Source organism: Pelecanus crispus, chromosome 2 (assembly GCF_030463565.1).
Source record: "Pelecanus crispus isolate bPelCri1 chromosome 2, bPelCri1.pri, whole genome shotgun sequence".
In the NCBI taxonomy this organism is placed as follows: Eukaryota; Metazoa; Chordata; class Aves; order Pelecaniformes; family Pelecanidae; genus Pelecanus; species Pelecanus crispus.
The window spans coordinates 123,679,019-123,702,646 of NC_134644.1; the positions used below are offsets into that span (position 1 = coordinate 123,679,019).

At 39.9% G+C, this 23,628-nt stretch overlaps 2 protein-coding genes across 2 annotated transcripts in view; both read right to left on the bottom strand.

Moving 5' to 3' along the window:
• LOC104033437 (zinc finger protein 521) overlaps positions 1–23,628 on the bottom strand; it is a 205,118-nt gene that overhangs the window by 156,783 nt on the left and 24,707 nt on the right. The gene's annotated exons all lie outside the window — the stretch shown is intronic.
• SS18 (SS18 subunit of BAF chromatin remodeling complex) overlaps positions 1–23,628 on the bottom strand; it is a 430,088-nt gene that overhangs the window by 85,440 nt on the left and 321,020 nt on the right. The window lies entirely within an intron of this gene.

Below are 23,628 nucleotides of genomic sequence, written 5' to 3' on the forward strand. Positions count from 1 at the left end.
CGCCACGAACCTTCAGTGGTTATTTAAACAGAAGTTCCCTGCTACAAGGGACACCAATGAATAGTGCTAACATCAAGTCTGCTCAGTTTTTATTGCATGCTTGCAGAGCTCTTCATATTGCCGAGACCACAATGAAGAGCCCTGTAAACATGTAATAAAACCAAGCCCATTGGATGTTACAGTATTAGCAATTTTTCTACAAAATGAAAGTATATCTGCTTTGTTGTCAGACTGATTTGAAAAGCTCTCACCCGTTGTATGGTTACTTAATTCTTTTTTGATGTTTCATCTGGAATCTGCCTAATTGGACTGTGAAGAAAACTCACCTAATTATTTTTTTAAATGTGACATTTTTGGTTTGTGTTTTTTTTTTTTAAATGGCTTATCTAGACAATCAACTTCTGAAGACAATAAAAGTGTAGCTCTGTGTGTTATAAAGTATTTATGATATTTTCAAGGAATTTTTTCATCCAGGCAGAAAATATCCTTTTAATAAGCCCTTTTTACTGCAAGAAGCTATTATTGGTCTCTTCTTTATTGTTGTTTTCATATTTTCAGCATAAACATAATGGGGGGGAAAAGGAAGAGAGAAGAAAGCAGTCAGAAGACAGATGCAGACAACAGAAATGTTATATAATCTGATAAAATGATGAATAAAATTAAAACTGGCTGTCAGGCAAAATGAAAAGCAATTTTGCTTACAATTTTCAGAGTGGCTATGGAAAAGCAGCCAAATCTATGTACAGCACGCTGTCTGTAGTTTATGAGTACACACAGTAACCAAAAAGGTGCTTCAATTACAAAAAATGCAATGATGAGCACAGCCTAAAATACTGAATAATGCACTCGATACAACTTCTCCTCTGAAAGCCTGGAGGAAATGTTTGAAAGCCCTATTAAAACAGAACAACCAACTAACAGAATTCATTGGTTACGTATTTGGGAAGCACAGAATAATTCCTACTAGTGACTCCATTAAATAGAACAAATCCCAACCACTGCCTGAGGGCTGCCAGAGACAAGGCTGCACTCCCTACTCTTGCATGAGCAGAAGTCTTACTGGGGTCAAAGGGACTCATACACAAACACTGAAGGTAACATTTAACCCTCTAAAGATTGTGGTGCTGTTTGCTTTCAAGTTACTATGTAGATCACAGCAAAACCCAGGTACCAAATGGCAAGTAAAGGGAAATAGGATTTTTCAAAGGAATTCGGTGAAGAAGTAGGTCCCACATCACAATGAAACTTGAGGGCAATTTGGTCCTATCTCCTATAAATGCCTAACACTAAAGTCCCTCTCTAAGACTATGCTTACTCTCTCTGCTCATCTAGCTGGAATCCATCTGGAGGAGAAAGAGGGATGGTGAAAATTGTATGATCTTTCCTCGTGCTTGGGCACAAGAGTTGAGATGGGGCTTGGAAAGAGACTTATTCTTGTTTGTCTTTCCATTCTTTTCCATGATGCAGGGAGTTAACTAGTCACCTGGCAGAACCAAGCAAGATTTAATCCTTCTCTTTGATGCACAACTTGGCTTATGAGGTTTTTCCCTCGTGTTCTTACAGAGTAATGGAGATTGGCCACAATTTGCATAAAATGTGGGAAGGAAGCTCTCCTCTCGCCCTGGGTGCCTGGTAGTAGTGTTCCCACACACCCAGAGGTTAAATCAGTCACACAATAGGGAGTTCAGGAACAGAATTGTTCCACCAGGTGTGAGAGACCTTTCCTCTGTAGTATAGTATCACCTGCTTCCCATGATCTTTTGGAAGTTTTATTTTAAAAATACCCTGCTCCTGCAAGGACATCATGGTGACAGCCCCAGTCTCTTCTGTGGTCTCCCTCTGGCACAGCATCATTGTGGCTTTTTGCCTTTCAGTACAGGCTTTACAGCTTTCAGTGTGAGGGAGATATTCCAAAATTATGCTGTTGGCAGTGTGTGAAAACTAGACATCAGTGGTATCGTTCTCTAAGCTGGTTGGTCATCTCAGTGATACGGATCCACTTCTGACCTTTATTCCTGCAACTATGATGCAAATATCTTAAAAGAGGAGACTTCCTATCTGACAACAGTATAATCAGCACCAAAGCCAGTAACAAATACACACTGTATGTTTATGGTTCACAAGGCATCACATTGTTAATGAGCAGATAAAACAAGAAGAAAGGGCTGTTCTTTGTTTACATCACTCTCCTCATAAGCAACAGATGTCCTGATAGACTAGACTGCATTGGCTTTGTTGGTTGAGAACCTCCTGCTGGCCCTGGATGAGAACCAAGCATCCATACTGATGTTGTTACAATTGTCAGCTACTTTTGTTACTACAAACCATGAACTGTTGCTGACTCATCTGTGGTCCCATGGGCACAGAGGAAATAATGTATGGAGTCATGCAGTGACTCCATGTATTGTTTTCCTCCCAAGATGACTACTGCTTGCTTACCCAAGAGTGCTTTCTTGTGGGGTGCCACACAGTTCCCTGACATCATCCTTCCTGATGACTGCGTACATGAAGAAATGGCCAGCAGACTCACACTCCTCTGATTTCTGTCAATAACACTGAATGTTTCATGTGTGTTTTGCCAGGACCAAGATTTAGGTGAAGACTACGCATCCACCACTCAGTCCAGCGTACTGGCAGTGAGTCACGGTTAGTTCCCAGATGCACAGAAAGACCACACAGACTCTTTCCAGAGGGGCAAACGTGCCTGAATTCTGTGGTGGTGTGCTGTGGTCCCACTGGGTTTCCATGTTTTGGGCTATCCAGAAAAAGCCAAAGGCCGAACAACCCTCTTGTGTGATGTCAGAGGCTCTCATGGTTCTATGCATAGACTGAAGCATAGATTACCTTTATATTCTCCTACAGAATTTCATCTTTAGAGCACTTCAAAACTTCAGCTGACGAAAGATACAGAAATGCCATTACTAGATATGGTTTTATACAGGCAACATCATACCTTTGTGTTTTGTCATCCACTTTGACCCTTAGATTCCTTTCAGCCACAGCTTACAGTGTTGCTCTTATCTACTAGTCTTAATTAACCTGGGGCCTATATATGACAGAGGACAGATTTCCTGAGGTGCTTTACTCAAAGAACACTTCTTTGGTTAGCTCCTGAAAAGCTGGCAGGTGCCCTCCGTAAAATCTCCAATTGCATGAATTCCGTTTCCCTTATTTTATTACAGTTTAGATTTGTCAGCTTTGATGCTACGGGGCCAATTTGGTGTGGGTTGTGTTTTGGCTGAAATGTGCTAGAGGAGGAAAGAAAAATGGGGAAGAAAGCTATAGTTGAGGTAGGGAATAATTGTGGAGAGTTTAAATAGCATTTGCATACTGATCGTAATTACTGCTCCCATTTTTACGATCCCTGGCAAGCACAGTTTTAGAAACTGAAAAAACAAGCTTGTGTATTTATTTGTTCTCACACAGGTCTTTTTGTCATGACAGTCTATAAATGCCTACCTTGACGTGCCATCAAGACTTCCTCCCATAAAACATTTTTCTCAGCCTCTTTGGTCATGGAAGCTGCGGGTGTCATACTCAAGACAGTGTGGCTTTGAGGGGGGGCATGTACTCCTCAGATGTTCAAAATCTAGCATTCATTATGGCATATGCCATCGAGAATGACTTGGTTTTATATTCTGCTCACTGAACCAAGATTATCTACTTCACTGAGAAGAACTATGTAGGAGACCATCTCCTTTGTTTATTCTGTTTTCAGACAGACAAAAGGCAAGTTTGATGAATGACACATGGATGCCTCAAAAGTTGTTAACTAGAACCATTCCATGGTTTCCCACTCCAGAGCTTCACCCTGTCTCCGATAACATGGCAAACCCCCACACTTCCAAACGGAAACTGCCTTACATCTTACCCAAAAATGCTTTTCCCCCTTAAAATACAGTGGCAAGGCTAATTTTCTTGTCAGTGCAGGTTACAGCTTGTTGGTCCAGATCACATTTGCAGTGGGAAGTAATGTAATGCTCCCTTTTGATTTCTCCTGGCCAGCAATCACTTTATTTCTGAAGCAGAGTGCCGTGTGAGCCTGCTCTATAAAGCCCTGTCTCATGAGCACTGTAGATGTCCTCGAGGCATAAGTCTGACAGTAGTCCAGGTAACTGTGAACACCACCTGAGTGAGGCACAGGATAATAATAAAGATGGCAGCAGTGCCTATACTTCACCATGTTATTCTCTTTTGTTTTCATTTTTTATATTTAAAAAACAGTCGGTGTGCTCCGGCTTAAAAATAATGATAAATAAATCAATGATTCGAACTCAAGAATTTTTTGAGCCTTATCTTTAATAAGATCTCTAGAAAAGACCTGTTAGTATTCTCAAGTTACTACCACTCAGCAGCTGAGCTAGCTGTCTACAGCAGGGTCCTTTCCATCACATGTACACTTGAAGTTTGGGTTGGCGATACTAATAGCACACCCTTGAACTGTGTCTCCATTCTTCAATGTGACACTAAAAGTGGACTGTGCTGCTCTGGAGCATTTTGTCAGCTCACAGTGATTGAAAGATCCTCCCTGAGGCTCTTTCCTCTGTAATATCATGCAGAATTTCTGCCTTCTCCTTCAAAAGAAAATTCCTTGTTTAACTTCTCTAGGGTCACTGTATACTGGTGCAGAAAAACAGGTGCAAGACAGGTCTCTCTTTCATGTTAAATTTCCGTACGCTTCAATTCTCCATAGGTGACTCACATCATTTCTGGATCAAATTACCTGGTTTTAACTACTGACAGGATCAAATTAACAAGGAAAAAGGGAATATAAAATGAAACACATTGTAATGAGGGTGTGACACACAGAAGTACTGCTAACAGACTGAACTCTTTTCCTCTGTTCAGAAAGGTACCTGTACACTCCCGTAACTTACAGCAGGCCAACAGTGAACAGACAAATTCAACAGGCTGAGCAATGCATTTGAAGTTAACTACACCTCTGCCTTCAGTGACTGAAAGCCTGTCTCCTGGATTCAGTCACCTGCCAAGTTCACAGGACACAGGTGTGAAACTACTGTTTGCTACAGAAAGTTGTATTTCCAGGAGTTGACTCTGAAAGGACTGTCACACTATGCGGACAACATACAACATCAACAACCAAGTTAAGCGGAAACCAGTACATTTCTGTCCCTTGCAAATCAAATACACAGACTTGGCACATCCACGCTCTGCATTAAAGCAAACATAAAATACCCAAGTTACTGGGGATCTTGCCAGCCCTGGAACTGAAGCAGCATCCTGAGAAAGAGAAGTTGTTTGCTCACAAGTTAATACAACTCTCTTACTCAGAGAACTAAACTCTCTCTGCATGGCATTATACCATACAATACAGACATAACACAGTTACTGCTCGCTACTGCAAGGGTCTTTGCACTGAGATCCACTCGACTCCATCCTATGCAATAAGCTTTTCTTCTTCATCACCCTCCTCCCTTTTGATACCCAGATGACAATGGAAAATTCAGGGGAACATCAGCAATACAGTGGCCTGAATGTTCATCATCTGCTTGTGCTCAGCCCTCCTGTACTTCAGTAGACATGCACATTATGAACTTTGCTGAACAGATTCAGCTTAGGTTCCCAAATTAATCTGATTATTACACTGAGCACAAGGTCCTTTCCTCAGGTATTTACTTCTTTGCTTGCTCTAGCAAACACCAATAAGTAACAGCAAATAAAAGGCTGAAGAAGGCTGCCACAGTAATACCTAACTACTGCTTTTAGAGAAAAGGTTAATCTTTGTGTGAGTATGTTGAAGTGACTACCTTGAAATCTGGAGTTCTATTCCCTCATTTTGGATGCTAGTTCCGCTTTCAGCATCACTTAAAAGCACAGAGATACAGTGCTGTTTACTGCTTTGTCTGGTCACATTTATTCATGCCAATATTAAAATCTTTTAAGTTTCATAAATTAAACTGGAGCAGTGATGAGGGTGGAGGAACAGAGGACTGTTTTGTTAGCTTTCAATGCAAAGTGACATGGGTCTCGGGCACCTCTGTATCTTTTCAGCTATTAAGATATTTATTCAGCAATTAAAGACTTTAGCAATCATGTTCTCCACTTCACCTTACTTACACAATTTGCCATCCTTTCATTTCTTCCACAGAAGACATTTTACACATCTGCAAAATTACTTAGACTGGAGATCCATTTGCAAGTCATAATCTCGTTTCAATGAGTAGCACATTATGGTCAGTAAACTAAATGTTGGGCATACTTTTATGCATACCTATCTTCAAATCATTTGAACAAATTTATATGGTATATATATATGCAAAACAGCCAGAGTTAACAGATGTTGCCCTCTAATCTTTAAAGCCTCATCCTTTACTTCGGAGTTGCAGAGATAGGTGTTTGAGATCTCAAATAAAATACACACTTCTGAATACAATTTTATAAATACTAGCAATTTGTTTAAGGGCTTGCTATACTTTTCATAAAGAAAGATTCCCAGAAAATGTCTTCTGAAATAGAAGCTCTGATGGATAAGACCCAGTAGTTTAAATCAATATATAACCTTGTAGCAAAGCACTGTTGGTGCAATTTTTACAACTCCAGATCTTACTTCCCAGTCAGGTTCCACAAAGCCTAAATTCAGAGTCACAAGAATTCACTTTGTGTCCCAAATACAATGGTATAATCTGTCATGGGAAAAGAACAACATGGAAACCAGTTCAGTACTACTACAGCTATATGGAAATCTGTTGTGGGAGTGACTGGTAGTATATGCATGCACCATGACTTGCTTCTCTGTAACAGTATTAACTGGCATAACTAGTGCAAGGAAAAGGCTAGCTTACAATTCTAATTAAATTAGTAGGTCTGCTTTGTACAAGTAATTTCATCCTGGAATGAGATATATTCCTATTCCCCATCTAAGCCAGGGGGAAAAGGGCAAAGAATAGTGAGAAATGCAACATCGCTGAACAAAGAACCTCCTCTTCATATCCTCCATTCCTCACAGTTCTAACAGAGGATCTCCAGCAGCACCTTCTTGCACTTTAACTACATGATGCTATCTAAGAACAATCTGAACAGGCAAGGTAGAGTTATCATTATGTCTTTTGTGTGTGTTACTTTTTCTTTTAAAATAGCCTGTGCATCTTAACACCCCAAATTTGGAAGTGGAGCATTCATGAATAACAATTCCCTGGTATACCATTTCACCTCATATGCAAAAGTTTCCTTCACTGATGGCCTGAAGGAAGTAGTGGAAAGCATTAGATTGTGGGATGGTCAAAAGCACAGAGCAATGGGAGAATGTTAAGATCCAGTGAAATTACTTACCTTTGCCTGTAAAGTTAAATTCTTGTCTGAAGTTTACTGCTTTTCAGTCTGAGAATAATTTCTTTATGCTTCCTCAGCTTAGAGAAAACAGTGGTACTTCTGGGCTCAGGCCGACACAAGAGACCATTAAGTGTGCCAGAAAGCTGTCTTTTAGGGGAGGTAACAGCTGAGCAGAGTCAGGATCACAACTACAGATGCAAGCACGTATCACCTTAAGTGATTAAGTTCATTTTTTGATTTAATTTTTAAGTACCCTTAGATCTTCCTAACCTTTCTGAGACACTGTAAGGATAAATACATCAAAGGCCTAAAGCAAAAAGGTACTGTCACATTGAGAGTTAAACCCCAGGCACACAGGATTTAAGAGACACACACTCAGAGTATTTCTTCACCAGTCATCGCAAAATGGAAGTTCAAAATTATTAAAAAAAAAAAAAAGCTGTATGCCTTTCTCTGGATGAAAACATTTAAGTTACTAATTATCTGCATGAAGCAGAGGATTCTGACTGTAAGTAATTACTTATGAAAAGTGATGGTAATTTGTCTAACTCATCTACTCTCACCTGGTCCCCTCCACATTCAGCTATGCACTCTCTGAACCTCTTTCATGTAGGTTGGCTTTTCAGGATCAGTAATTTTAAATAGCTTAAAATCTACTCATGGCTTAACAATGGAAGAAATTAGTGGACTTTAAACCTATTTTCTTCATGAGGGAGCAACGGCTTGCATTAATTTTCTTGTCGGCAATCAAGTAGAATCATTTCCCCAGTTTCTTCCTCAAATCTGTATTGAATAACCATGTCTGTTCCTTCATTTATGAATCTTCTGAAAGGACAGACAAATAATCATAACACAAAAGTCCTGAAAGTGAGAAACGTTAGTCGCTGATGTTTGGATTTTTACTACTCGTAAGTTATTTTAAAAAACCAGCAGACCAAACACACAGCTACATCATTTCCCTTTCTACCAGTGCAAGAGTCTTCCATATTCTCAGCAAATGTAATGCAGAAAGGAAGAAAGGTAAGAAATTTAAAAAATAAATGAGAAGTGGGGAGGGAAGACAAGAAGTTAGAAAGACATGGCCTTGAATAATGAGGCAATGTGGAGAAGGTTAATATTCTGTGAAATTACTTACCTTTATCTGTAAAGGTAAATTCTAGTCTGAAGTTTACTGGCTTTCAGTCTGGGAATAATTTCTTTATGCTTCCTCAGCTTAGAGAAAACAGTGCTACTTCTGGTAATACTAAGAAAGTAGGCTTAATGAGTGGGTTTAATTTTAAATATCAGGGAGGAAACAAGTCACCAAGCATGCCTTAGATTGGAAATAGGAATTTTATTCTTTCCTCCTTCCTGCTCTAGCTCATAGAAAACACTGCAGACTGGGTACAGAAGAATCATGCCAAAGAATATACGAGGACTCATTTTATGAGATCAGTTTTGGAGTTGCAAATTTTAAGGTAAAGTAACTTTATTTAGCTACCCGTCTTTGAATGATTAATCCACTCACTGCATGAACTTCAAATGAACTACATAAATCTGAGCCAGGTCTATGTTTAAAAAAAAAAAAATAGAAAGAAGGGGAGAAGTATGAGATCCTGCAGGCGTTTTGCTCAGACAGGCTTAGTGTTTCTTAAAATAATGGTATGCCTGATTATGCTCATAAGGTCTGGAAAACGGGAATGCTACAGTCTTTACTTACACAATAATATAACATCACACGTGTTATTTAGAAGCATTTAGAAGCTAGCTATCCATGTACAAAAATAGATACTTTTTGGATGTACTGGATGATGTACAGTTTCTTGAGGGAAAAAAAAAGACGACTGTCCATGTTTCTCATAGATGAAATTCTAGCAAAAATGCTAATTGCAAAGCATATTTTTAATTGAAACATACAACATAATTATATTGAAATTTTAACATACAACACCTTTACAGGCAAACACTATTATACAAAAGGCAACTAAAGACTTCTATATTGGAGCCATGTCCCTAAAGCTAATATGCAATCTAATTAACTCACAATGACTCTTCTTTCAATCTGATTTAACTGCTTATTGAGAAGCAGTAAGAAGGAAGAATCTTTTATCCAGCATTTTAAGCAATGTATAAGAAGAGGAGGATACTATAATGAACAACTTAGAGCCAGTCAAAAGTTGGGACATCTTTTTATAGAAAAAGATGCTTGCTGAAAAATGTGTCTCTTTTCCATCCAATAAAAGACACTTCCATAGTAGCAGAGGAAACGTTAAGAATCATTGTTACACTCAAAGTAAAATTTCTTCAGTTCCAGTGTCACCAAATGCAATTGCAATGTGTAATCAAAACTTACTTTTAGTCAATAGCAAAATAATTAATTTTCTTTTTCATTTGTTTGTAAAAGATGTCATTCTCTGCTCTTCCCATTCTCCCTCCTCAGAAGTAGGCATGTAGTTCTGATAAACTACATAGTTCATTGTTAAGAGAATAGCTGGCAAGCCTATAAACTATGCAAATAACATTTGGATTGCAAACCACATTTACTACACTTGGCTGATGGAAGAATGATTATTCCATGTCTCAATTCACTAAGAGCATACTGACTACCTAAATACACAACATTTCCTGTACCCCTAATAGCTTCCACAGTTTAGTAAACACATTCCACATATTACAGTAAAAGATTTCAAATCCAAACTTTTCTTTCACAGAGCATCCTGTATTTATACATCCTAGAATGTTATGGAAGGAAAGGGAGGAATGCTGCACACATTTTATGGCAATTGTACTGGGGTCTGTTACAACACATGGTTTGATTTTTAAGCTATCTAATAAGAGGCAGAACCCCAAGCCTCAACGAGTGTGTATTAGAAAGCATACATTATGCCCTCTATTGAAAATTACGTAATTTGACAGTAAAATGTATAAGTAAGCCCATAATTACCTTAAGTGTCTGCCACACAGTCAACCCTCTGGGCTCACAAGTCAAAATATTGTGCTAGAGCTCCCAGAGAACAGAGGTAAGGAGAAAAGGGAGGGCCAGGATATGACTTTAGGGTTAAACACTACCCTGAGCTGCTTCCTCGACCCCATGATTCAGAATTGTGTGGGACTGACAGCCCTTGCATGCGGAACAGTTTCTACAGCTATGGCTGGGTTATCAGGGCCAGCCTCCCCCTGTGTATGGTAAAAGAGCTTATGCTGTCAGTTACCTCTGAAATGAAGGAGTGACAAAGAAGAGTCATACCATTTTGAAACATGGAACTCCCATGAGTACTACTCACCTGAAAAACAAAGCATCAGCATTTTTTGGCAATGCATGTGTGGAATAATCCACCCCTTCACATCTTAAAAGTTGCTCTGCAATCTGCTTTTTGTGGACAGCAGAGATCCTGTGGCATCTTTCACAAGAGCAGGAGGTTTGCCACATTATTCTTGGCCAGAGTTTCCTCTCTCCCCCTACTATGTCTCATGGGTCTTAGCTGCTGTCTTCTGCAAAGCTGGCTACATTTCATGGTATTGTAGATAAATAGTTGCAAAAAAGATTTGGAGCATAGAGAATGAAAGGCATTGTGCAATTCTTACAGGCATATCAAATATAAGGTTTGCCCCACATGCAAAGAACAATACTGACGCACTGAACATGTATTTATTAATCAGCTAAATCTGCTAGCCCCTTTCACCACCCTCACAGCATCAGATCCACTAACTGAGGTGCAGTTTCAAAAACACTGTATGAAAAAATCCGTGGGACTCACAGCATACAGAGATTTGCTTTGATTTCATATCCAAGCCTATGAATTTTGCAATAGGTAGAATTTAGCCTTTAATTTGTATTGGGCCTCTTTCCATGCCCATAGAGAAGAACTACACATGTAATTTTTAAGCACTTTAGGCACTGTCCAATAACTGAAATGCAACAGAAAAGGCAATAGCCTTTCATGAAACCAACTCAGTACACACAAACTCATCCTCAAGAATAAATCAAGGCCAGCTATGCCTGCATTGAGAGATGACAAAAAATATAAGCTCTGTGGAATACCAAACACTCTTTTGCCCCGTGCTGTGAGAGGTAAATGCTCCTACCACTTGGGAACTTCTTGAGATATTTTCAGTGGTATCCACTACAGTATATTCCTACAGAAACATTACACAAAAGCCGGAACATTTATAAAAATGATCAAAAAGTGATCAAATCAAGAATGAGACACTTGCAATGGATGACTGTGGAAATAACAAGATAGGCCGTAGACCTGAGATTGCATCTATGTTCATGGTTCCTGTAAAAAGCATCATCAAGTCCAGCAGAGGCTGTAGAATGAAACTAAGTATATTGAGTGAGTTTCAGTCTGCTGTTATTGCTGAAGTACTCAACAGGAATAGTAGCACTATTCTGGAGACCCTAGAGGCAAAAAGGGAACAGAGACAAACAGCAGAAAAGTGAAGAGTGAAAAAGGAGTGAGAACAGACAAGAAGGAGAGCAGCAGTGGGATACTTCAGCACTAGAGAAAACCATCTCCACCCTTCTCAGCCAAAGGGAGAACTGCAGGGATACCTGACCTGCTGATAGTGGAAAAGGCAATAGAAATAAAAGCACACCTCCCGAAACACTCAGTAAGAGAATGGAAAGTATAAAGATAACAAAGACAGAAAAGTAGAGACTTAGTAGCAAGAATAAGCATACCAAATAACAAGAGAAAAACAAAGACAATGACAGGCAGAGAGGGTCACAAAAGAGGCAGAATCTAATTTTAATGAGATAAACAGCATTCTTCCATTTTCTCAGCCTTTGCTTTTGAGAGCACCTGTTACCATGGCAGACAGGGGAAGCTTTTCTACTTTCAAACTAACCTGCCATGGGAAACTGCTTGCAACTATAGGGTTAATATCACAGCCTGTCAGTTGTTTGGGAAATGCTATTTGCAAATAAGTTTGTTAAGGGCTGACTATTTTGAAGTGATGAAGTGTGTTGGAAAGGCAGATGTCTGAGTGCCAGGGAGAAGAAACCTGAGAGCAATAATACAATCGAATGAGAATTTGAACTCACTAGTAGAACTCCTGCCCTCAATGAACATAATAACGACATTTCCATTGGTTTCAGTGAAGCAAAGATTACAGCCAACAACTGATGGACATAAATTGAAAAACATTCTCCAGTCAGGCTACCTAGATGACTAGCAAAGGAAAGAGTGTCCTGTAATGCAAAATATTCTAATAACAACATGACAGAAAAAGCAAATATTAAAACTGTTTTAAGTGTTTCAAATGCAGTTTAGAAGAATAATTAGAACATACAGAAACCTACGGTTATTGACATATTAAAATAGTTCAGGACAAAGGATTTGTTGCTTAGAAACTGAATTTACAGGAAAGATCAAACATGCTCAGCGTTTTGCAAAAATCCGAGCATCACTTCTGGCCACATACTGAAGTCAGATAATAGCAATAAGAAATAAACGCATACATATGAAAAATTATTGATGTTAATTAATGTGTTAACAGCAAAACCAATGTGTTATGGACTCATGCTGAAGCCTGCATTTGTCAGAGAAAGGTAAATGAGCAACTGCAGTTTCATTTCCCTATGCTTTGCTTTTACAGCTGGCAGAAGGTTTGCAAAGTACTTGAAAAACTTGACCCTTCTCCAGCCTCCCCCGCATGAGTCACCGAACCTTCCTTCAGTCATTAGACTGCACTTCCTGCTGGGATCCAGCAGTAAAACAAACGAGAGACACCAGTTCTGGTCACGGTGAGGGAGGTAATAAACCAGTGACAGGTATTTTTATGAAATTTATAATTGAATTACCATATATTATACGTATCGAACAAGTGCCAATCTATGGCACTATCTTATGCAGAGTTCTATTTCAAAAGATATTTTGAAGCATTCCAGTTCATTCCCTGTCCTGAAAGCATGCTTTCCTTGTTTACATCCAGGCAAAATAATTTACTGCATTTCATGTGCTTCAGAAATATTACAGACAAAAGTATCAAATCACTTTACCTGTACATGTGTATAAACTTAACATGATTTTGGTAACATTATTAAGAGTAAATTTAACCCAAAATTTCACAGATAAAGTTTCAGCATTTCACGTCATTATTAAGTCCACATCAAATACTCTTTATCAAGTTTGAGTTTTTTAGAAGTCAACTGCCAGTTCACCTTTTCTAGTTTGCTTCAATTCACCATTATAACTCTCAGTTCTACCATGTCTTTAACATACCCACATTTCTGGGAAAACCCCACTTCCCTCCCTGCAAAATAATTCCCAAATGAAGTATCCATTGAGAGAAGTGATCATGCTTAGTCAGCCAAATTTAATAACAAATTTACCCTTTTCTGTCCACAGATCCTCCCGGTATTTTAGTTCCAAACTTGCCTACTATTACACTAACTGTGCTAAGAGAACTGCTGTCCCCATAAACTCCTTTGGTTCATTCCACAGTGCACACAGGAGACACAACCCCTTTAAACTTCAAGGAGTTCCCATTGCAGTGTAGAAGAGAAAAATTCAGAGATTATGGAATAATCATCTCCAAATCGATCAATTTCCCCCTGAAGGTAAAAAACTGAAAGAAAGAAAAAAGTTGAACAGTTCCAGCTTGCCTTCTTGAAGGAAAAGTACCCCCAGGGCATGTTGTAGAATGATCCCCATCTCCTTCTCCTGATGCTTATTAAGAGGTCATACATCTCAGTTACACTACAGCATTCCCAAATGATACGCCCAGCTAAGGACTATGACCTCTTAGTACAAGTACAGGGATATAAAATTAGGAATATTAAGGGTTCACATTAAGAAAGACTTTGCCTCAATTATCAGTCATTTTGGAAGAACAGTTGGAATTAATGGCATATCTGGTGTCTTGTAAAAAATAGAGGAGCTTTAGTAAAAGGGACTACAGGTTCCAGTGTTTTCCATAGGTGCTGCACCCTGTGCCAGGGCTAAATTTCTATCTGAACATCACAGTGGATTTCCACAACAGAGTATTCAATACAAGAGGTGTCTTTCTCAAAAAGCACAAGGTACGGCTCAGAACACCCTGGCTAAATTAAGATGTGCTTTCTCTTTGTCTTAACCCTATTCCCTCTAACTAAGAGTTGCAGTATGGAAGCGGAAGTGATTTTACAACAGTCTCAGACAGGGTATTACGCTAAGACCAGGCAAGGACTGGAATGTCTTTAAGCACCTTTCCTCTCCAATAATTCTCTTTTTTCATAAAAAGTGGGTTTTTTACACCCTCCAGATGATGCTTGAGAGGATAAACTGAGCCCATATAGGTGGTGTGTTAGTGAACTACCACATCACCCGGAAGCCTTAACACTCTACAACTGGTTGTATAAACATGAATTAAGGTTATTCTACAACTGTATTAAGCAAAGTGTTAAAGAGCTGTGGGGCATTTTGTTACATTGGGCTTTCAAGCTATGAGTTTAACTGCTGAACATATAAGTAATGATAATCTGTTGTACCTCCCATTCCGTTCATTTCTAAATGGTAATTAAAGCAAGTACCAATAATAAAAACAGCAAGTATTTCAAGAAAATTATTTTAGAAGGTACAGGAAATTCACCACTTAAAATGACTAATTTGTCATGGCAACAAGACCCATTTTGTAATACACTGACAATATATTATAAATATTCTAGTAAAATAGAAGCATAGAATAAACAACAGGTATTTACTCTACAGTAACTGATTCTCTGAAACACTGTAGTCAGTATGGACTGTAGGTGTATATATGTGCACACATGCAAGACAATCATTATTTTATTTTTAATAGCATGTCTATTAGAATCATACACATGAATTTCCATTGTCCTGGGTAAAGGTCAGGGTAGCTATGACCCTGCATCAGCAGCAGCTTTACAATTCAAAGTCTGTATTACTGAGGACTGTGAAAAGCAAGACAAGCTTGGCCACAGGATCCATATTGATTACAACAGTAATTGGAAGCAGCATAGTTATCATAGGGTAAGTAATGACTATTTTTTCTTCTTCACATATGTGCCAGTGTTGATGATTCCCCCTGCCCCCTCCCTTCTCTCCCCTGCAGGCAACCATCTTCCTTGGACAATGAGAATTAGGGATTTCAGCCGCATAGATCAAATAGTGATTATAGTACTGCTCTCCCCAAACTGGAATGAGCTCTGGCAGTTACATCCTCCACACAATGCCTGATAAAGGTCAGTGGATTACCTCATGTCATCACCTGGCAGATCTCAGATATTGGACCCTCTTCTGAAACTGGCAAGAGATGTCTCTCAAGCACTGGGAGAGTGAAGTTAATATTCAATGGGAAAGACACAGTAGCCAAATGGTAACACAGAGAGATACCCTGTACTGCCCATTTGGAAATGCTCTGTGAGGAAACTGCTTGACCTTTAAAACACCCAGCAGTGGCTATAAATAAATGGAGCAACAGACTGTCAATGTAATAAAGCAAAGCTCCGGATCTAGCTAGGGCAGATTTTCAACAGAGTGCCAGGGAGGCACTTGAACTAAGTCTGAAAAAGCTAGGGAGCTGGCGAAGTCAGAGCTTGGAGACAGGGATGATGACATAGAGCTAGCTTGGTAACCACAAAATACCAAAGCCAGAAGAACAACTATTTATAATGTTATCGTGGCCCCTCCCAGAGCCTAATTCTATTGCACTCACCCACAATGGCACGTCAGTATGCCTAATTGATGCTTTCACAGTCCTATGTCAAAAAAGCACCACACAGACATGTCCTCTGGTATAGCTTAGGACTATGACCATAAGTCCTATTGATGAGCATGACTTGGGAAGAAGACACTGAAGTAAGGTGTATCGTTCACATAAACCTCTGAGTACATGCTGAAAAACAGGCTTTGGGTGACTGGCACATGGGGTCTTTTAACCTGCAAAACAGTGTACTGTTGTCCTCAATATTCATTCCTTATCTTCAATGAAAGAACATTTACTTGAGAAACTCTGACAGAAGTGATCAAAAGCATGGTTCAAATGTGTGATGCCCCAGTCCCAGGATGACTGGATTCATGTTCTGGACAGGAGTGGATACCTTGTGTGTGTAAGAACACTTTAGCCAAACTCTGCTGCCATACTCCATCTGCCCTGTAAGGCATGGGTTGCTGCATGATGAGCCCAAAGAGCCCCATACATGATGCTAGATTATTTAAATGTAAAAGACAGTTGAGAGACAGTTGTACCAAGAAGTAGACCTGGTAACCCTTGCACTGGGGCTGCCTACACCAAAGCCCTTTGCCAGTGAGTGAACTACAGTCTCCAGTTGAGTGGTTTCTGCTGCAGACCAGGACTTCCTGGGCCAGCAAGGAGATGTCTCTGTCCATGGTACTCAGAGAGGCAACGGTTTCCTCACTGGTGCAGGGACACCGGGTCTGATCTAGTATCTTGCCATTACATTGGGAGTTCAGGTTCACATAGTGTAAACCTGTCCTTGGTGGATACGTACAGCAGATAAGCCAACCAAAGGTATCCTTGCCAGTATGTGCTAAAAGAATTACCTGTCTTTTTTAGTGATGGAAAATCAGGCTAGAATAAGAGGAAAATAGGAAGCAAAACTGAGGAAAAAAAATCAATGGAAGATATATGGGAAGCACTCAAAGCCTCTTGGAAGACACCACCACCTGCTTCCTCTCCCACCTCCAAATAGAACGAGAGTTCTGGCATTTACAATTAATGCTCATGAACAGGGTTATTATGGGGGTTCCCCGAGTCAAGAATAAAAGTTCCATGACACAGACATCAGCTGCTTTCATTTACAAGAGGTCACTGACAGACAACTCAGGAAGTGCAACAGGCTGCTTTTAAAACACCCAGGAGGTGAAGATCTACTGGTTTTATGACTGATTAACAATCTCAAGAGCAGACATTAATGGTTTCCAAGCAAAAGGGGGAGGAGTTTATGCCTCCTTGCCCATATTGGCTGTTCATCATGGATCTACTGTCTCTCAAGGTAAGCACAGGGGTTTCGAAGTAGGTTTTGCAGCCTACTTTCACAGCTTTCAGCTCCAGTGTATACAAGCTCCCTCCAGATCTGAGCAGTACCAAGCTACCCACAGAAGTATTTATATGGAATTTTGATATGAAAATCTAAGAACGCAATTATCAAGACCTCCATCTATCCTCCATGCAGTTTTGCATATGAGGTTCTGTATGGCAGATTCTCCAAATGGCTAGAATTTTAGCAGGCCTTGGACATTCTGTAATGCATATAAATCTTCAACCCAAGCCCACTGACAGGCTTTATACTGCTCTCTGAATTCAAAATTATGATCTTTGGAGACAGAGGTTGTAGTTACCACCCTGTTCCCTCTTTTCCCCAAATATCAAGGATTTGGAGTTACAGATATGGGTCCTGGACCACATAATCCTGAAAGGATGTGAGTCCACAACTTGCAAACTCAAAGCAGCGCATTGAATTACCATGTGTATTGGCTGGGACAGGAAACCAGAGGAGAGGGTCTACTTTCCACTGTCTCAGTCAAACAGAATGTCATTTTGTGGAAAAGAAGTCAGAAGGTTGTGGTCCAAAGCAAATGGAAAAGTAGAAGCATGTCTCCATAGTACACCAACTGGGAAGCCCTCTAAGGAAAAAGAGAGGCCTAAGCTCAAGTCCCCAGTCCAAGCACTGTTTGTCTTTCGTTCAATAACTGTTTAATGTAAAATCCATATGCAGCCCTTGGTGCAGGAATTCTCAAGAGAAACAGGGTGACTCTCTCAAGTGAAGTAACTGTACTTGGCAAACAGTGCTTGGCAGTGTGCCACTAACTGCAATGAGGCAGATGAATATGCTTTTGGTGCATCACAGATTTAACTTCTTAGGGTCCTTGTCCTCAGAAGCACTTTTATCAAGCTCAGATTTTTCTCTGTACTGCAGAAATGACCAAAAACCCTTGCCATGTATCTTTTCTCCACGCAGAGAGTGGAAACTGAAAAAATAATGGCAAGATCTGCAATATATTTGGCCAGCTCTAGGAATCTTTTGCTAGCAGGAAGAGCAATTCTAGCTAGGATATCAAAGCATGACAATGCCAAGTGCTCACAAGATTTATCTTGTAGTCTCACTGTGCACAGCATACATCCTTTGGGACAAAATCCCCTGGAAAGTTTTCAAGTCTTCTAGTGAAGGAGATGGTCCTGGCATTACCAACTCATTCAGAAAGATGAGAGATTCCTGGGCACTAGGAAGAAGAGAAAAGAGGCAAGAGAAGGAAACCATTACAGTGGAATCTCTATTACCTCCCATTTGGTAAGTCCATGATCACTCGTGGTGCATGCTGTCTGTGAAGCTGTTAGGTAGCACAACCTCTTATTTCTAGACATGCAAGAAGGTGTTTCTCAACCACACAGGAGGATGATATCATGAAAGTTAATTTTGGTCATAATTGGAAAGACAGAAATACTGACTTAGCTAGAAGTTCCCAGCCTAGCAATACTCCAGTGCTGATAGAAAACAGCACTCAGAACAACTGGTCCCCAATATATCTGCTGGAATTATTTTCAGATGGCATGCGAGAGTAATCTCTGAGCAGGGCTAGAGAGCAGGACTGCATCTCTTCATTGGCAGGGGACACACAGCTATAGCCAGTAACCTTTTCAATATCAGAAACAACTTAGGGGATAACATGAATGGCGCTCAGCTCTTCCTGACATACTTATTCAACCTGTCAAAGCTCTAGCACTAAGCTAGAGCCCAAAGCATAAAATTAAGTCTACCTAATCACCTAAAGGTAAAATAAATATCCCCAATGGAGAAATACCTCATGTCTTTTACCTCAGAACACCCTTAGCCTTGAAGCTAGGACTGCATATGATTCAGTAGCCTGTTTTCAGACAAGTTTTACAGCCTCTGATGCCAATGGGGCTAGTAGGGAAGTCACGTAACACGCACTAGGTCTACTGACATTCAGGTGGAGGATGGCAGTCTTGTGTGCCAGCATGTCCATTGCTGTTGAGTTATTCAAGAACTCAGCCAACTAGACTGGCATGTTTACTGCATGTTTCACTGCAAGTAGGATGCTCCTTTTTCTAGTATTACTCTGGTTATGACTGAGACTTCTGATGCCAAAGCAACCTACAGGGTCTTCAAGAGAACCAAGCTTGAGCTGAATGCCTCTGAACACAATGTCAGCCAGCGGAGGGGCAGTTCTCAAGCATTCAGGGGAGACTACATAGAGTACGATCCCTGAGGACTGAAAGGTGAAGTAAACAGCACAAAACACTGTGTAGGGAGAAGAGTTTATAGGTCAAGCAGGAGAAGATTAGGGAAAGTGTCTGACAAATTGTGCCCCACCAACAGTATACATGGCATCACTGCAAAAGGTTAAGTTTCTTCTCCTGTTGGCAGAAGAAGGAGAGAAGGTGCAGTTGAGGGTTTATCAGTAGTGCACCACATTTGATCCTGCATGCATGTTCCTACAGTGAGATCCAAACTGATATAAACCAGAAGGACATCAGATTCATAGCCATGCTACTTGGATCCTTTACTTATATACACAACTTAGAGTATGACAATGTGCAAGTGGCTCATGAGTAATTAAATGGAAATGCTGCAGGAAGGATAGAGGGAGAAAAGCATTAACATCAGAGAGAAACACTATTAAATCCATATTTTTATTGCCAATCTTTTGTAATGACTAAATTAATATAGTTCAGTATCTTATCTGTCTGTGGTTACAAGTATTGCAAAGAATTTTTTTTTACTTTTTCCCCCATTTATCCATTATCTGTATGCCACAAACATCACAGGAATTGTCAGCAATTAGCATAAATAAATCATCACCTTTTCAGAGAAAGCTTCAGTACAAGAATTTCAGATGATAGCAAAAAATATTACTAAATAGCTCATGAAGGGCCTGTTCCATCTCCCATTGAAGTCAATGGGAATCTTTTCATTGACTTCAATGGATATTGGATCAGACCCAAATTGAAAAGATCAATAGCGCACACATTAGGATAAAAGAGCAGCTATGCCCTCCTCTAGAAAAAGAACACGAGTTCAATTCAAACAACAGATTACAGGAAGACACCAGTTGGGGAGAACTTTTTTCTTCTCCTTTGAAAAAATCTGCAAGAGAACAGCAATTCAAGATCCTGAGAGCTCAATCTCACAGGGTTGCAAGTAACTCTCATCTTTCACTATCCTCTGTGAGGATCTGTCCTCTGGTGGGGGTGACCAACTCTGAGAGATTGGAATCACTGTTTAATAAACCAGCTCCCTTCTCCCCATTCCTGTCTTTGGTTGAGAGTGCAGAATGAAGATTCAATAAAGCAATTTTACTCCTTCCACTGAAGTGTCAAAGCTTCAGAAGAACACATCTAACATTTTCAAATGCAAAATCTAGAAGCCCTAGTACCAATTTGAGAATCTACAGTGGCAAGCCCCATTCTCAAACATGTTATAAGGTTGGTAGAATTAAGGGCAATCAAGACACTAGGACACTCAACTCTCATGTTTCATACTTAGGGTCTTACTAGAGGATTGTCTCAAGCCATCGTTTTGCCATCCTGTTTGTTCCATCAATGTAATTGATGATTTTACCCTGTATAACTGCATGGAAAGAGACCCTACAACTGGGTCAACGTGCTCATTTCATAAATTCTTGCAGTGCAACTCCCTGTGCATCTCACAGAGCACCTCCAAAGCTCAGTAAAATCCAGACAAACTGCAGCTGGCTCAGCCACCTGAAAAATAAGGGTTTTGAGGGCTTCAGAACTCAAATGCGAACTTCAGAGGCTGACAGCCCTGGCATTTTTACATAGTGGACAACTTAGATAACTCTTCAGTACCTGAGATGAGGCCCAGATGGGAAAGATGTGGGATATCATCAGGATAGATGATACACTCTGCCCTCCTCCAGAGAGAACACAGTTGACCCAAAGAACAGAATATAATAGAAGAAATTAAATTTTGGTAAACCTCTTGCCTTTCATTAACAACTTAGTGACAGAAAAATACCTTACAGTGTCTACCAGTTTCATTGGGACTCCTCCAAAAGGAGACAACCAGAGTAATTATGTAACCCTGTCGCATCAGAAGACTGTGATGAGAAAGGGAGGTGGAACTGCCCCTCCATGGTAATACTTTTTTTGAAAACTTTGAATCTGAGCGTGACACCCAAAGGTACTGGTGGAAGTCCAAGAGAAAGGCAAGAGTCCAGGGAGCTTGCTAAAATGCTAAAAGCAAACTTTATTTTTGTCAAATATATATTGTGCTTCAGAAGAAAAAGGTAAGCTGCTTGTCTGTCAACTGTTTATCACTGATTGACTAAAAATAATCTAAAAGGATGAGGTTTTCATAAATGTTGTATCTTTAGCGTTAGGCCATACATGCAGCTTAGGACCCTGCATTGAATTCACCTCACTAACCACCTGTTTACTATTTTTTTTCTGGAGAAAGAAGAAATCCTCAACTCTGGCCATTCCATCCAGGCCTCTCTCTCAACTTAAGAGTGTATTTGGGTCATTTGTATTTAGAAACAGAGGACAGTTGGCTTTTTGTCAACTTGGTAGCCCAGAAGGATGTGTGGTTTAGGTTTTTATTCACTTCATTAGCTTTCAAACAGTCCGATCTCTATCCATTCACTATCACAAGTTTCCTTGAAAGAGAAACAAAGGTATTTTTAGGAACTTAAATAATTTTCTTCAGGAATCATTTTCATTCCCCCATCCTCTAACATCATGCATGTATTCCTGCCTTTACACGTGCACCCCAAATTGATTAATCCAGTATACTTGTTTTCACTCTCATTTAGCAGCACAAGTCTCAGCAAGAACTGCTGTGTTCACGAGCAGTGCTCCGGGACTCTTCCTACTTACTGGTCCCCCCACCTGCTTTTCTTCAGTTTCTCAATCCAACTGTGCAAGCACTATTCAGTGCATTCTGCTTGCAGCTTTAGAGCAGAGAAACCACTTGGTAGAAGTGGGGAGTGGGGGCAGCAACTAACTAACCAGAAAGGAGAAACAGCCATATCAGATCAAGGTGAAAAAACGGGGATGAATAAATGGGATCTGAGGCAGTAAAGGGGAGATCCAGAGGACTGGGGCAAGGGGAATGCTTTCTGGCAGAGGGAAGGAAGAGACAAGCTAAAGCCACTAATTTTTCAACATAAAAATAGCAAAAGAAAGAAGACAGGTATGAAGAAAAGGAGAGAAAAAAATTAACTTTTTTAAAGTCAAGAGAGACTACCCATACTGCCAGAAACCATGAGCAATATTAGACAAATACATTCTAGAAATTTGTAGGAGTGATTAGGGAATGGCAGAACTGACTGTATCTGAAGTTAGAAAAACATTTTACAGGCAAGAAAAGGCAAAGCAATATATTAATAAAAGGAAATGTTTCTTGCTGCAGCAGATTTTCATCTTCTGTAGTTTGAAGTTGGGATTAAAACCATTCGACAAATTCACATTACTTCCTCAACTTTCCTTCTGCTCCTGCCCACTTACTCCTCTTCTGCTCACCTTCTTTTCACACTTCATCCTCAAGAGCAGTACTGCTACTTGACTTATATGTGATCCTGCCAGGACTTAGCCTATGGATCTATTGGAATCAAAAATAACTCAGAAAGCTCTCCAAACATGAGCACATGTACACCTTCTAAAAGCATTCCCAAATGGGAAGGAGGGCCTTCCTTGTTTAGAAAGTCATAATAAAGAACCTTTTTTTAACATAACTGCACTGCACAATAAATCAATAAATACATTTTACACTGTAGAGGCTAAAACTAAAGTACCATCTAATAAAACATAAAAACGCCTTTCTGTTGATGCTGAGTCTATTTGGACCTGCAGTGCATACCATCAAAAGACCTACTAAAACTAAAGGGCAAAACTACTTCAGCAGATTTCATGTGGTTTCCTATGTGAGGAGGCTGTCTACAATCATTTCAAAGAGGTTGGCTACAGGTCCATTCACCCAGCTTTGCTCAATTCGGTAGTATCTGATCAGCACTCAGTTCTGTCCCTTGACTAAAACTGAGATTTTATTTTCCCCTCTAACAATTTGCTTCATTCCTCTCAACTTTCAGTTACCATACAGTCATTTGTAGTTAACAGATTAGACTAATGCAACATCCAGCCCAGATCTGCAACATGCCATTGTGCAAATTCATTCATTACGCAGCTGCACTTAAACCCCACTTACAAATACCCTCTGCGTTCACAAGTGACTTAGGAAAATATGTGTATAAGCAAAGTATGGAAAGCTGTACTGTATAAATCTAGAAAACACAGGCAGCAGCCAGGCACAGACAGCTAACGAACACTTTAAATACAGTGACAATGCAATAATTATCCATACCTCCTTCGGTATGAAGGAAATTTATAGCGTCCCACTTACAGTATAATCCT